General features: G+C 39.3%; 1 protein-coding gene and 1 pseudogene across 5 annotated transcripts in view; one reads left to right on the forward strand and one right to left on the reverse strand.

The window, feature by feature from the left end:
- dcc (DCC netrin 1 receptor) overlaps positions 1 to 15,756 on the reverse strand; it is a 388,720-nt gene that overhangs the window by 43,989 nt on the left and 328,975 nt on the right. The gene's annotated exons all lie outside the window — the stretch shown is intronic.
- Positions 9,217 to 14,902, forward strand: LOC143338330 (uncharacterized; annotated as a pseudogene).

Raw genomic sequence — 15,756 nt, forward strand, 5'->3', positions numbered from 1 at the left:
AGATGCTTTGAATTTCTTAGATATAGCTGTGCAGTATTCTTAGTAGACCAAATAGCAGCAGATGATAGAAGGCTCATTAAAACAAGAAGAGACGTGAGATATTTATTTTTTAGAGACTTTAGACTTGACTTGGACTTGTGACCAAAGACTTGAGACTTGACCAAGTCTCACCCCACAAAGACTTGAGACTTGACTTGGACTCGTGACCAAAGACTTGAGACTTGACTTGGACTTGCAAAAAAAGACTTGTGAACATCTCTGGCTCACTCCCAGAAAGCTTTAATGAAGCCATTATATCACTAATACCAAAAAAAGACAAAGATTTAACTGACCCAGCTAATTATAGACCCACAAGCTTAATTAATGTTGACTGCAAAGTACTGTCTAAAACATTAGCACTGAGGCTGGATAAAGTTTTACCAACAATTATACATAAAGATCAGGTGGGATTTATAAAAAAATAGATCGTCAAACGATAACATGAGAAGACTGTTACATTTAATGTGGATGAATAGAACAAACTCACATCCTGTAACAGCCATATCTCTAGATGCTCAAAAGGCTTTTGACAGAGTTGAATGGGCTTTTTTTATTTGCAACTCTATCAAGATTTGGGTTGGGGATGGTTTTTGTAGGTGCATAAAAGTTCTATATTCAAGTCCAAAGGCTGCAGTTTTTACTAATGGGATGATATCTCAGTTCTTTAATATATCCAGATCAACGCGTCAGGGATGTAGTCTCAGCCCACTTTTATTTACAATATTTCTTGAACCCTTAGCTACTATGATAAGAGAGGAGTCAAAAATTCAGGGAGTTACTGGAGGAGGAAGGGAGCATAAATTATTTCTTTATGCTGATGATATTTTGGTATTGAGTCAAGACCCAGCTAACTCTGTATCAGTGCTACTTGAGGTTACTGAAACATATTCCAAGGTATCAGATTACGGCATTAATTGGCACAAATCTGAAGCTGTGCAAGTGTCTCAAAAATGAAATGCAATACTTACGGATTGAACTGAATCCAGAGATAGGAGAAATCATGATTACTAACATGAAAAAATTATTAAACAAAATTAAATTAACTTGGATAATTGGAGTAAACTACATTTAACATTATGGGGAAAGGTGAACACAATAAAACTGGTCGTTTCGCAAATTAATTTTTTAGTTGGAATGATACCTCTATGCATTCCACAAGAACTATTACTAAGATATAGCAAGATGATTAATTTTTTTCTTTGGGATGGAAGAAGACCTAGAATTCATATACACAAACTATATCAGCCAAAGAAGGAAGGAGGCCTATCCTTGCTAAACATACAGTATTATAGCATTTCTTTTGAAATGGCAAAGCTGGCAAAACACTGGGGTGGAACAAATACAAATACTGATCTGGATTGGATCTTGATCGAACAAGAGCTTACCTCTCCTTTTAAACCTATTGAAACCCTTGCTCAAACAATAAAAACAGGAGAAAAATAATATGATGAATCCTATTCTAATACATTCAAAAATAGTGTGGCAAGACCTACATAAAAAATGTAAGATTTCCCATAATACTCAAAAATATGCATCCATGTGGCACAATCCAAAAATAAAAATAGGTAAACAGATGATTTATTGGGCTCAATGGTTAAGAAAGGGTATTAGAATATTAGATGATCTTTTTGAAGACAGCAATTTCCTTTCTTATAATAGATTAAAGGCAAAATATAATTTAGATGGACAAGGCCACTTTTGGAAATATTTACAGATTAGAGACTCCATTAAAAAGAAAGTCCCCTTTGATCAAGATAAAAATTTAATAGAAAGCTATGTACAACTACCACAAATGTTTCATAGAGCATCTAAGTGGTATGAGATATGTCCCTGGAGGACTAACAGTGGCTGTAGAACTCTTAGGAAAATATGGGAAAAAGATATGTGTTGTACATTGGATGAAAAAGCATGGGGGGGATTCTTTCCAACACCGAGGAATACAATAGAGAAGCTAGAGGCAAATTTATACAGTATAAAATAATTCACAGATATTATTATACACCAACCAGACCAGAAATGGGTCTAATTAAAGATGACCTATGTTGGAAATGTAGAAAAGAACGAGGCACATACATGCATGCTCTATGGGAATGTCCCAGGGTCTTTGCTCTGTGGAAAAATGTTCTGAATTATATTGGTAAATGGTTAGGATGTGAACTTCCCATATCATGGAGATTATGTCTTCTTGGAGACAAAACTATGGTACCGCATTTAAATAAATCACAATTTTGAATATTAAAAATGGGCCAAATGACTTGTGCTCGGGTGATTCTAAGGTCGTTTTCACACCTGACCAAGTGGACTTGGTTTGAATGGGGAGCTGAAAGTCAGTTATCACTTGTTTCGGTTCTGCTTTCACACTGTGATTTCTAAAGCGCACCGAACTTTCTGAGCAGCATCACATGGTTGAAAGGGGCACTCGTCGATTGGACAAAGTAGGGGAAGGGGAAATCCCTCCCTCCCGGCCCGTCGGCCCAGAAAAACAACAGTAAACATGGAGCATCATGTGAGGTTTGTTCGTTTAAAACCCATTCCCCCCATTTTCTCACTAAACTGTTTAAAAATGTCATTGTTTTTGTGAGGGGATGTCAGAAGTAGTAGTAGTAGGTTTATGTGGTCATCTGACCATATTTCAAGGAGAGCTTTGAGCTCTTCATCTGTCCACGTCTGTCGTCTCGCCATGTTTGTTTTGGTTTAGAGTACGCGCTGTACTTCCTCTACCCTAGATGCACTGTGTATGCACTGCGAATAGCATCACTATGTACATTTGGTCCTGTGTTTGGTCCGGTGAGCTTTCACACTGCATACGAACCGAACCAGGGTTCACTTGCAAGCGAACCAAGACCCATGTTTTCAAGCAGACCAGAGTTCGCTTGTTTGGTCCGTACCAGAGTTTGGGTGAGCTTTCACACCTGCCCAAACAAAACAGACTATACACTCACACAGAAATGGGCCTTTAAGGGACAGCAGCAGGCACTGAAGGCATGGTGCACCCACAGCGCCCCAGGCGGGAATCGAACCCAGGACCTTGTAGCTGTGAGGCAACAGTGTTGCCACTGTACTACCATGCCATCCCCAAAAAGTAATGCCTCCTTCCCTCATGAGCTCAACCACTTCTATGCTCTTTTTGACAGGACAACAAACAACCAGCCACTAAATGTGCTTCCTATCCACATGAACAGCCCCTAACACTTTCCACTTATGACGTGCGTGCTGCACTCAGCAGGGTGGACGTCCATATGGCTGCTGGCCCCACATGCTCAAGGCCTGTGCAAAACAGCTGGCTGGGGTCTTCACTGACATCTTCAACCTGTCACTGGCTGAGGCACCAGTCCCCACACACCTCAAGACCACCATCATCGTGCCAGTACCATAGCAGTCAGCTGCACTGGGCCTCAATGACTTTGTCCCGTCGCACTCACCCCCATCATCATCAACTTCAGCTCAGCATTCACTACAGGCCTCCCCTCCAAGCTGGTCAACAAACTCAGTGAACTCGGCATCAGCACTTCTCTCTGCAACTGGATCCTGGACCTCCTGAACAACAGAGGCTCAATAGCGCCTACTTCCTGAGGAGACTGAAGAAAGTTAACCTGGCCCCCCAAATCCTAGTTAACTTCTAACGCTGCACCATCGAGAGCATCCTGACCAACTGCATCTCAGTATGGTATGGCAGCTGTACAGCCTCCGAGCAGTAGGCCCTGCAACGGGCGGTGAAAACCGCCCAGTACATCACCGCTGCCCGGCTAACTGCCATCGAGGACCCCCAGTGCAAGAGGTGTAAGAAGGGCATGCAGCATCAGCAGAGACAGCTCCCACCCCAACCATGGACTGTTTGCCCGCCTCCCATCTGGTGGGAGGTTCAGGAGCCTTTGTCCCCCACAAGTTGAAAAGTTGGTTGTAGTTGCTTGTGTTGTACTTATGGTAATTTATATGTGAAGATACTTTACTAAGTGACAGATTGTACATCACTTTAACAACCAGATTCCACACAAAGTTAAGATAGCTGAAAATGTAAGATGAAGTTGTGTTAATTTTGGTTAACTTGGTTTGTACTTCACTGTGCATGTGTTATCAATATTTGAAAATGTAAATAATTTAGCAATCTGTGTGGTCAATTAAGGGAAGACCCACCTAAAGTCAAATGATACAAATGGTGAAATGTTGACTGAGACTATTTTACTCTTCTTAATTGTTCCTTCAAGTGTTCAACTTTGCAGAATGAACTGTCCTTTTATGATTCTTATGTGTCCCTACAGAGAGGTATGAACCCGCTGATCTAGATCCAGATCCAAAAATCTGATATCAATCTGGTCCACTTAAAGCTTTTAACCTGACTACACGTCAGTTTTTGACAACTGTCTACCTCGGGACATCTCTCCCTCCAACCATATAGATTTTTATATTGCTTCCATTTAAAACATCAATTAGGCGAAATCACAACAGGAAACATTAATATGAATAAACAAGAGCAGCAGTGAGTTTACCAGCTAACAGACAGTGATGTTATCATTTCTGGTCAAAACATATTAAAATAATAATCAATTGAAAGCTTTAGAGCACTTTAAAATACATTACAACAAGAGATTTTAGATATTTCATGTGTGATATGTTCTTTTGTGTTTTTATCAGAGTTATGTGAACTTTTATACGACTATTGGATGGATTGCCAATTTTTTTGTGACAGTTATTCATGGTCTCTACATGATGAATTAGAAAAACTGATTGCTTGATTTTTCATCTATTCCACTTGAAACCACTGACACACCAAAATCAAAATTTCTGTGTTGAATACTTGGCTTTAAGACCGAACACCTAAAAAAATAATGAAACCCCACCCATCAGTCTCAGCTAATAATAATAATAATAATAATAATAATAATAATAATAATAATAACCAACATAATCTTAATAATAACAATAATAAATCACAAGTTACTTTTTGCATGCTGACAAGCTAAACTAAGATGATGAACATGGTAAGCATTATACACGAATATCAGCATGTTAGCATTTTCATTGTTGTTAGCATTTAGCCTTTATTTAACCATTTAGCCCTAGTCCTTTATAGTAACACTTATGTTTCCCCCATGTAACATTTATAATATAATTATATATTATATATATATAATAGTTATATTATTATTGTCTGTGTTAGGACTGGGCAACTCATTGCTTGATCAGCGATCATGACAACAACACGTCACAAGCATGGTGGCGCATGGTGAAAGCATGGATTTCCCTGGAGAATAAGCTGCAGCAATAAAACCTCGCTCATCAAGTGTGAGAGTATTTTAGACAGAGATCTAACAATGCGGTGCTCTCTTAATGGTGTAAATTGTAAATGGCTTATCACAACAGCACAACTGCCATGCACTTGAAACCAAAGCACTTTGTCAAAATGGCAGTGACATCAACCACCCAAGCATGATATATTAGGACTAACAACACATGGAGCATGTGTCTGTACGTAGTGTTTTAAACATTTTAAATGTGTTGTCTTATTCTTCCTTAATTTTCCCCATGTTAGTAATTTCTGCACAGCCGCTGCTATGGTAATGTAATGTTACACCATGCGTCAGCTAACTGTTATTTTGGCTGTTTTATTTCTACATTTTGTTTATGTACTTTATGTATGAGTGAAAAATAGCTTAAAATAACATTACAGACAATTGTTACAGTCTGTAAATTTAGATTTAGGTTCTAGTTTCTCTCAACCATACTGGTTATAGCTAACATGGCATCAGCTACTGTGAGTTTAATGTTAATGTTTGGATAAATCCATGCAGTCAGTGTTGAGAGAGAGTAAGTGTGGATGAACGGTTCTGGAGAAAGCTGACCTGTTCCAGACAGGCACACTCTGATTGGGCAGTGTGCTAGTAAATGCTAAATAGGGGAAATTAAAGCAATGTGCTACCAGCAAAAATGCCCAGCTTAACCACAAGGTGGTGCTATATTATTTGTATTTATTTATTTATTTTTACTCCAAAGCACCATATTAAACATTTTTTGGAACTTCAAAAATCATCTTTTAATCTTATATTGTCTTGACTTTGATCTTTGTTTGTAATATGCCATTTCACAAATACTTGATCAACAGTACCTCAAATGACACTAAATATAGCGTGCTAGCACTGGATGTGCTATAGATCCAGCATGGTACAAATCCAACAAGAAGTGGACAATCTTACTTGAGACAGCTAATCAATAATTTGGTTGGCACACCCAGTATGTCCTACAGAACTGCCATACCAAATTTATTGATGATGATATTGGTGTGCTGATGATGATACTAAGTAATGCTTCTACTATATTTTTTGTCTATTGTACTATTTTGTCCTCTATAAGTTTTTGCAACGCTGATGTCATTAATCTACAATACCACATCTGGTGGCTGGTGTATCTTTCTTTAAATACAATAAGATACACAATCTTCCTTATTCCAGATAGAGTCCAGATTTGATCTTCCACTTTAACTCTAAAAACTCATCTAAAAACCCCTCTCTGCAAGGTATTTTCCACTTTCCATAGACAAATACGCTTAGGGAAAAATCAGAAGTATGTAAAATCCCCTCAAAAACCCAGTGACCTCCTGATCTGTTTGTTGACCAGTAAAAGCAAAGTGTAACTGAGTCAGTACGTGTTTCATCAATGCGATAAAACGGCAGTCAATTTTCCATGTTTCTCTCTGATATTGTGTTAATGGCCTGCTGACCTAATTTCACACTCCTCTATACTCCATCAGAGGTCCATTCCAACACACCAAAGTGGGAAAAACACATGTAGACTGTTTCACACCAACAAAGATGAATCTGAAAAGTGTCATTTCTGAAAGATTCTGTCCAGATATTCAGAACAAGTTATGACCAAATAACTGCAAAACTAATGACAATCAGCCTCAGCTATAGTTTGTGTTAATAACAGACAGTTAAGTGCTAAATTATCTCCCCTACAACTTAGAGATAAGGGAGACTTCGGGGAGAAAAAAGGTTGGACATAAACACAATATTTACATATACATCTGTGTGCCTGTATCTGAGCTGAAATGGGCATGGTTCATCTTCTCCCCTCCAATTGCCAGCCCACCTGCACACCTGAGGTTCATCAATCAACCTACATAGTGAATAAACCCCTGTCCTTCACTCCAGTCTGTGCCAGATTGTCAGTTGTCCTATGTGGTACTTTGTCACAGTTCCTGAATTGCTTCATCCTTGTGAAATTACTCTATGTTCGATTCTCCTGATCTCATGCCTGTGTTTTGTCTCCTCTATGTAAAGACCTCTGAGTCATTCCCCACCTGGATCTCCTGCCATAACCTGGCCAAACTCTCTCTGCCTCATCTGCCTGATCTGCCTTCGTCTGCCATTCCTCAACACCTGCCCGGTTCAAATTCCCTTGGGTTGCACATTCTGAACATTTGTACTGTCAGCAATAAACTGTTTGTACTGATCACTGTTTCCCGATCTACTTTTGGGTTCTACAAGCTACATCTGTTATGACACTCTGCTGCTGAACTAGCTGACAAAGCTAATGTTAGGTAATATCTGACCCATTTAGATTGAAGAGGAAAGGAGGTAATATGAAATATGGTTAAAATATCTATTCAACACTTGATCAAATTACTGTTTAACAACAATTTAAATGGGGATGATTTCACAACATAAATCTATGACTGCTGATTATGCTAGCATTATTATTTTCAATTCATTCATTCATTAGAGTCATTCTAAATTGCATAACTACTGTTAATTCTGGTCAGGCTGTTCGCTTTAATGTTTAATGTTTTGCTAGGCCTCCTAAAACTATATATTTTTTTTTAGATATTCTGTTACAGCTTGTGATGAACAGTGACTTCCTGTTTCCATAGCTAGTTGCTTTTGGTGCTACAAATGTTTCATAACGACTTACACATGGCTTAAGTCCTTACTTATGGAGTCAGATAGGTGTCACACAGAAGGACTCAAAAATTAATTTTCAGATTTATATATAAATGACCCCACAGGAATATTTTTCAGTGCACAGAAAAATATTTTGTTTAATAAAAATGTAAAATGTATTTCTGATGCATACACAAATGTTTCTGTTTCGGTTTTTGTAGTAGATGTCTACTTTAAATGTAGAAGACATCCACAATATGTATTTAAATGCACATGTAATTTTCATCAACATTGCTTCAGTCAACAGCATGTTTAGATGTTGTTACATTTCTATATATAGACTACTGAACCTGCACCTTATAAACCACTTATGATTTGTGAACTTTACTGCAATTGTGTGAGTTTTTGAGACACCCCTGATATGGCTCAATTCACAAAAGCACTTTTCTTTCAACAGCCAATCTATCTGCAGCCAATCAGATTAGCTCCTTCTGTTTCAGCCAATCACAGCAGAGTAGATTTGAGGGAATCATTTATTGATTTATTGATCATGCAGCATTACATCCATGTGCACGATACACAATACTGTAAAAAAACTCAGGTGTATAACATTATTCCCTGTTGTATAGTACTGTTTCTTGGTTTGACATTTAATTTTTTAGAACATCCAAAAGCTGCACAAAAGTGTGACATTTTCTAATATTTAGAACATTTGAGAGTACCTCTGCAAAACATCAGGAGCAGAGACACATTTCACAAGCCTGAAAGTGACATCTGCTCTATATATCTATGGTCTTAAATCAACCCACAGGTCAACCTCAACATGGAGTCTTGTAGCTGCTAAGTGATAAATCTCATCATTAAATATGTTTGGGATATAAATGTTTTCTAAGTTAGGTAGCTAATGGATGGGTTACTACTACTTACTATCAGGCTGCCCCAAAGTTGCTAAATACTCTCCAGCTGATCCAGAGCGCTGTGACACAGGTTCTGACAAAAACGAGGAAAAGAGATCATATTTCTCTGATATTAGCCACTCTGCACTGGTTCCTTGTAAAATTTACAACAGAATTTAAAATCCTTCTCCTTACATACAAAGTCATAAATGGCCAGGCACCATCTCATCTTATAAGAGCTCATAGTACCCTATTACCCCAGCATTCCCAGGAAGCAGGCTTACTTATGGTTCCTAAAGTTCTGGTCAGGCACTCAAAAGTCTGTCTTTTTGCGACCGTTAATTTCACTTGTCTACACGCTTGTCTACTCTGCTAGCTATACCAGTTTAGCCTAGCAGCTAGTGATGGCTTCTCTCTCTTCTTGCCTGGTGTGTCAGATGTTTAACTACTCCTCTGCCTCCTTTAGTGATACTGGTACATATAATAAATGTAGTTTATTTGGTAAATTGGAGGTGAGGCTTAGTGAATTGGAAGCACGGCTCCGTACCATAGAAACCAAACCATTAGCTGTAGTTAGCCAGGCCCCCGTAGCCGGTGCAGACCGACCAAGTGTAGCTCTGGCTAGCCATCCCTCGACAGCTCCCGAGCAGCCGGGAAACCAGGGAGGCTGGGTGTTCAAAGGAAGCACAGTCCCGAGCTGAAGCCCATGGATCAACACCCACCACTTCATGTTTCTAACAGGTTCTCCCCACTCAGTGACACACCCGCTGAGAAACCAACTCTGATTATTGGCAGCTCCATTTTGAGAAACGTGATGTTAGCGACACCAGCAACCATTGTCAAATGCCTGCTGGTGGCCAGAGCAGGCAACATCGAATCAAATTTGAAACTGCTGGCTAAGGACAAGCGTAAATACAGTGAGACTGTTATTCACATCGGGAGTCATGACACCCAGTTACACCAATCGGACGTCACTAAAATTAATATGGAATTGGTGTGTACATACACAAAGACAACGTCATATAGCTATCAAGCTCCTCTCCTGTGGTACCATCTTCTAATCTTTGTCCGGGAGGCAGACACTGTCTTTACATTTAAGAGTAGGCTTAAAACTTTCTTTTTTGATAAATCTTATAGTTAGGGCTGCCTCAGGCTTGCCCTGGACCAGCCCCTAGTTATGTTGATATGGGATTAGGCTCTCGGGGGACCTCCAAAGATACACCAAGCTCCTCTGTTCTCCTCTCCCTCTCTATCTGCACGCTTTCATGTCCTACCATGACATGTTACTAACTTAGCTTCTTCCCCGGAGTCTTTGTGCTTTGTCGTCTTGCAGGTTCCCATGGATAGTGGTTGAACCTGGATTGTGGATTATGGCTACGTCTCCTGCCTGGCCCTGCCTGACACCCGCTGCAACTGCTACTACTATTATTACATCCACTGCCACTGATACTGTGATTACATTCCTGTCTGTCTTTCTGTCTGTCTGTCTGTCTGTCTCTCTCTCTCTCTCTCTTGCTCTCTCTCGCTCACCCAACTGGCCGAGGCAGGTGGCCACTACCCAGAGCCTCGTTCTGCCTGAGGTTTCTGCCTGTTAAAAGAAGTTTTTCCTTGCAGTGTCACTAAGTGCTTGCTCTGAGGGAATTTTTGGGTTTCTGTAAATAAAAGAACTTGGTCTGTGCCAGCTCTATATGGAAAATGTCCTGAGACAACATCTGTTGTCATTTGGCGCTATACAAATAAAACTAAATTAAATTGAATTTTATACTACATAGGGTTGAGTACGGATAAAGCATTTTTGACGATACGAGTAAAACTCGTCAATATCCGTGCTCGTGCTGAAGGAAAATCCTCATTGGGTAACTGACTGTCTTCACGCTCCGCTCTGTTCTCAAGACTTGTTTCGTAACGTACGCGGTGCATTTGACAAGACAGAGCTGAAAACGGCTCTTGTTGCGTTGCTCACTGCCTCCACTCCGGTCATTTTTTTTTTTTTTTTAGCGCGGTGCTTTTGAGAAGAATACAGTGAACAAAGCTGACATATTATTTCCCTGTTTGCCATCACTGGATGTTTGCATGAATCACCAAGTTCACACAGATCATTAAAAAATAAACAGTCTTACAGACCACTTACACACATACACACATATAGCTGAACACACAAAGTAGCCTATATTAATATTTTTATTGTATATCAATTTCAGACTTAAAATAACGTACTGATTTAAGTCCCACCCATTTTCGATTTCCGATTTACTACCACGCCCACTTCCGGCTTAGGCCTCGCCCACTCCGAGTACAGATTCGGATACGGATTTAGATTTAGATGGTTGAACAGATACAGATAGTGGTGTATTCGCTCATCCCTAATACTACATATAGTTAAAAGTCTATTATAAGAACTGTCACTGTCATTACAATTGCATTCCTGTCCATCCCCTGACTTCTCCCTCTCTTGCCCTCAGAGGCTGGTTCTGCTTGAGGTTTCTGGCTGTTAAGAGAAAGTTTTCCTCACCATCACCACATCTATCTATCTATCTATCTATCTATCTATCTATCTAAATGCCACATCACTAACTTAGAGAGCAGGTAGCTGTGCAGCAAGGAGTCTCAAAAAACCTTTCACACAAATGCAGTGACGTTAACAAATGACAAGCACGTCATAAATTCAGGTTCAATAGCTTTATATAAATGTAAGAACATCCAAAAGTGTTTTTAATGAAAATTGCTGTTGCATTTAAATACACATTTTTGTGGATCTTTTCCATATTTGGAGAGGACACTGCATAATGACATCGCCATCAGTGCTGTGGACTTACCTAGATACCAACTTCTCAGAGTCGACTTGGACACTGGGCCATATTACAAAGAGAAATTTTGTCTGTTATCCTTACAGGTGTTTACATTTATTCTTGCCAACTGAGCAAATTTCCTCCATAGAAAACTCTTGGTCAAACTCAGTAATTCTTGTCATGGTAGATTTCAACTCTTGTTGTCTCTGACATGAACTGCTGAGTTATAAATAGCTGATGACATGTGACTCACATGATAATAATGCCCTGGACCACTTTTACTCACTTTTACTAAAAAAAATACATACTGCTCCATTCCCAGTGCACCCCTTGGAAATACAGATGATCTCAAAATATATACAGCAACTGAAGAGGGCACCATCCTGAACTACAGTGAAGAGACAGACTACAGAAGCAACTGACGTGCTTCAGGACTGCATGGAGTGCAATGACTGGGAGTCTCTGAGAGGCCCTGAGGATAACAAAGTTTTTTCCTGACAATGTATGATCATAAATCAACTTCTGTGAGCAGGTCTGCCTCCTTACCAAAACCATTATCAGGAAGAACAACTGCAAGCCCTGTTTCACCGAACAGCTCATAGAACTCTGGGGCCACAATGAACAGGCATTCAAGGAGGGTGACATGGACACATTCAGGCTATCTAGACAGAACCTCAAGGGGCTATCAAATCTGCCATGGAGGAATACAAAATCAGGCTGGAGTGTGATTCATGCACTAACAACCCTGCAGCCATCTGGAACACACTCAGTACAGTCACATATTGCATTAATAAAAGCCCTGCTATCACCTCATCCCCAGGACTAGCTGATGAACTCACCACCTTTTACATCCCCACCACACAGTCTGATGGGGCCCACTGCCACTGAAGACTTTCCCTAACCATAACCATAACCACAACGTTTGTCACAGTACAACCCCATACTATGGTCTGTGCAATATGTGCAAATGTAAAATAATGCAGCACATTTATTGTATTATTCCTTACTTGCATACAAATGCCAAACAATATATGCAGCAAAATAAAACATATTTTACTATTCTATACTTATATAATTCTTGTTTTCAACTTTCTTTAACTTTTAAAATTTCAACCATATCAGAAGCTCTTAAGGCAGCAATACTATATTTCAGTTCCATTATCATTTCATATTTGTCATACTGTTTGACTAGCTGGACACAAGCCTCCTGTAAAACACTCAAACCTGTACAGTCAGTATACCATCTTAAGGTGTTTGATAGGAAGCAAAACACCCACCATCACTGTTGCTAAGAAATCAGAATTTTCTGAGCTGGGACAATCTCATCAAAATTTACAATATGTGCACATTTAGATTTAGCATGGCTTGACTCCTTCCCCCATTTGGTGCTTTCCGCAACACAGAAAACAACTGATGTTTTACGTTTTATGTATTATTGTTCTAAATATCCAAATCCAAGATGGCGGCATGTCTGTTCACGTCAGTGTTATGTGTCCTCTGTTTTTACTAATAATACTCTTATTCTTTTAACATTCATTTAAATTAAGCAAAGAACCTCCATAGTGCATGTATGCACACTATTCTCTGCAAAAGTATCCCCTTTCTGGCTCATCGAATTGGATTTAAACTGACAGTAGGCGAAACAATGTGTTTCGCCTGCAGGACTCTGTGTATGGAGGCACTTGCGCTTTGACTGTTTTGAAATCCGTGCAAACCCTGAAGTGTTTGGCACAGGACATAAACATTTCACAAACTTTGCCCAGAGACTTGCCCCGCCTTCAAAGCCTTTTGACTTTAAATGACTGCTTTACATTCAGTGAGAAATCTCAGTTGGACCAGAAATATGAGATGACGAAGATTTTCACATGTAATTGTGTCAAACGGAGATGGTTGATTGTTTTGCTGTTGCTTATATCTGGTAATGTGCAACTTAACCCGGGCCCTGAGCTGCAGTGTGTTCAGACACCATCTGATTTTAAATCTCTGTCTGGGCTAAAAATCATTCATCTCAATGTGCGCAGCTTGTTGTCTAAAGTGGATATGGTCAGAATATGGGTTAAATCAACAGATGCGGACATTGTTGTAATATCAGAAACATGGCTGACAAAATCAGTTACTGATAGAGACATTAACATAGATGGATACAATGTTTATCGTGCTGACAGGCCAAAGAAAGGTGGCGGTGTGGCCATTTTTGTAAAATCAAAATTTTGTGTTAGGGTAATTCTGACTGAATCACTCAACAAACAGCTGTAATTTCTGGATGTGAGTTTAGAATTGTCTAAAGGTCTCTGTTTACCTGTTGTTGGTTGTTATAGACCCCCATCTGCACTGAGTGATGCGTTGCAGTCTTTGATGCACCTTTTGTCCAAACTAAATTATAATGAAATTGTGTTAGCTGGTGATTTTAACTGGGATTGGCTCAAGCCTGTATCAGACGAATTTAAATCTTTTTGTGACTCTGTCAATCTTACCCAGTTGATTAATTCACCAACTCGGCCAAATCCTAAAGAGCCCGAGAGATCCACTCTAATTGATTTGATCCCGACTAATGTTCCTCATAAATTTTCAGCTGTTGGTGTTTTTTGCAATGATTTAAGTGACCATTGTGTTGTTGCTGCTACTAGAAACACTAAAATCCCTAAATCCAAGCCACGTGTTATTTTGAAGAGGGATCTTTGACATTTTAATGAACAGGGTTTTTTTCATGATTTGTTTAATTTTAATTGGAGTAGAATAGAGCAAATCCCTGATGTTGAGGCAGCATGGACATTTTTTTATGATGGTTTTACACAAATTTTAAATAGACATGTACCTTTTAGAAGATACAGAGTTAAGGGGCGTGATAACCCCTGGTTTCCCCCTGAACTAACTAAATTTATTCATGCACGTAATGTGGCTTGGGCAAAGGCAAGGGCAACAGGTTCTGCTACAGACTGGACTATTTTCAGACAACTGAGAAACAAATGTTCCACCCTTATCAAGAAAGCAAAATCAGAATATTACTTGTCTGTCACCACAAAAAATTTAAATGATCCAAGGAAATTTTGGAAAGCTATAAAGTCCTTTTCAGTCAGCAATGATTCCCCAACAGTGCCCAACTTTGTTATGAAGGATTTTGTTGCTATTCATGACAAAATGGAAATTTTGAACTGTTTTAATGAGCATTTTGCTGCTACTGGCTCCCTGTTTGACTCTGCTTGCAGTGCGTCTGTGAAATCCAGTACTGATGCGTCTGTCTCTGTTGGTCAGTCTTTTAACTTTGTGCCTTTCTCTGCACAGGCAGTTTGTAGGGCTCTGAAAGAACTAGACCCGAGAAAACCTTCAGGACCTGATTTGATTGATCCTTATTTCTTGAAATCGGCAGCCGATTTTGTAGCTGAGCCTCTTACATATCTTTTTAACCTAACTTTGCTGACTAAGGAAATTCCAAGAATATGGAAATCTGCCTTTGTCCTCCCCTTATTGAAAGGGGGAGACCCAAGTATTTTAAATAACTACAGGCTAATATCTAATTTGTCATTACTGGTTAAAATTCTTGAATCTCTTGTGAGTGCTCAGCTAAAGGAGTTTTTATACACCAATGATATTTTATCGACATATCAATCAGGTTTTAGAAAAAAGCATAGCACTATCACGGGTGCACTGAAGGTGGTAAATGAAATTTCTGTAGGTCTTGATAAGAAGCAACATTGTGCAGCACATTTTTCTTGATTTGTCCAAAGCTTTCCACACAGTCGACCACGATGTTTTAAAACTTAGACTTCTGAACTCAGGTCTCTCAGAAGAAGCAGTTTCTTGGTTTTCAAACTATCTTAGTAATCGTTCTCAGTGCATTAGGTATGATGGTTTATGCTCAGATATTGTATTGATCCACAAAGGTGTGCCACAAGGCTCTGTACTAGGTCCACTCTTGTTCACTATTTATGTGAATAATCTGGGTCAAAATGTGTCAAGTGCTACTTTCCATTTCTATGCTGATGACACTGTTTTATACTGCTGTGCAGCATCTCTTGCACTGGCTGTTGAGCACTTGCAAAATGCTTTTGTGGTTGTTCAGGATAAACTGCATGAGCTGAAACTTGTTTTAAATGCAGATAAGACGAAGCTTATGCTGTTTACCACATCGAAAGCTAGGTTACAAAATGTACCTGT

Source organism: Chaetodon auriga, chromosome 19, assembly GCF_051107435.1.
Source record: "Chaetodon auriga isolate fChaAug3 chromosome 19, fChaAug3.hap1, whole genome shotgun sequence".
Classification (NCBI taxonomy): domain Eukaryota; kingdom Metazoa; phylum Chordata; class Actinopteri; order Chaetodontiformes; family Chaetodontidae; genus Chaetodon; species Chaetodon auriga.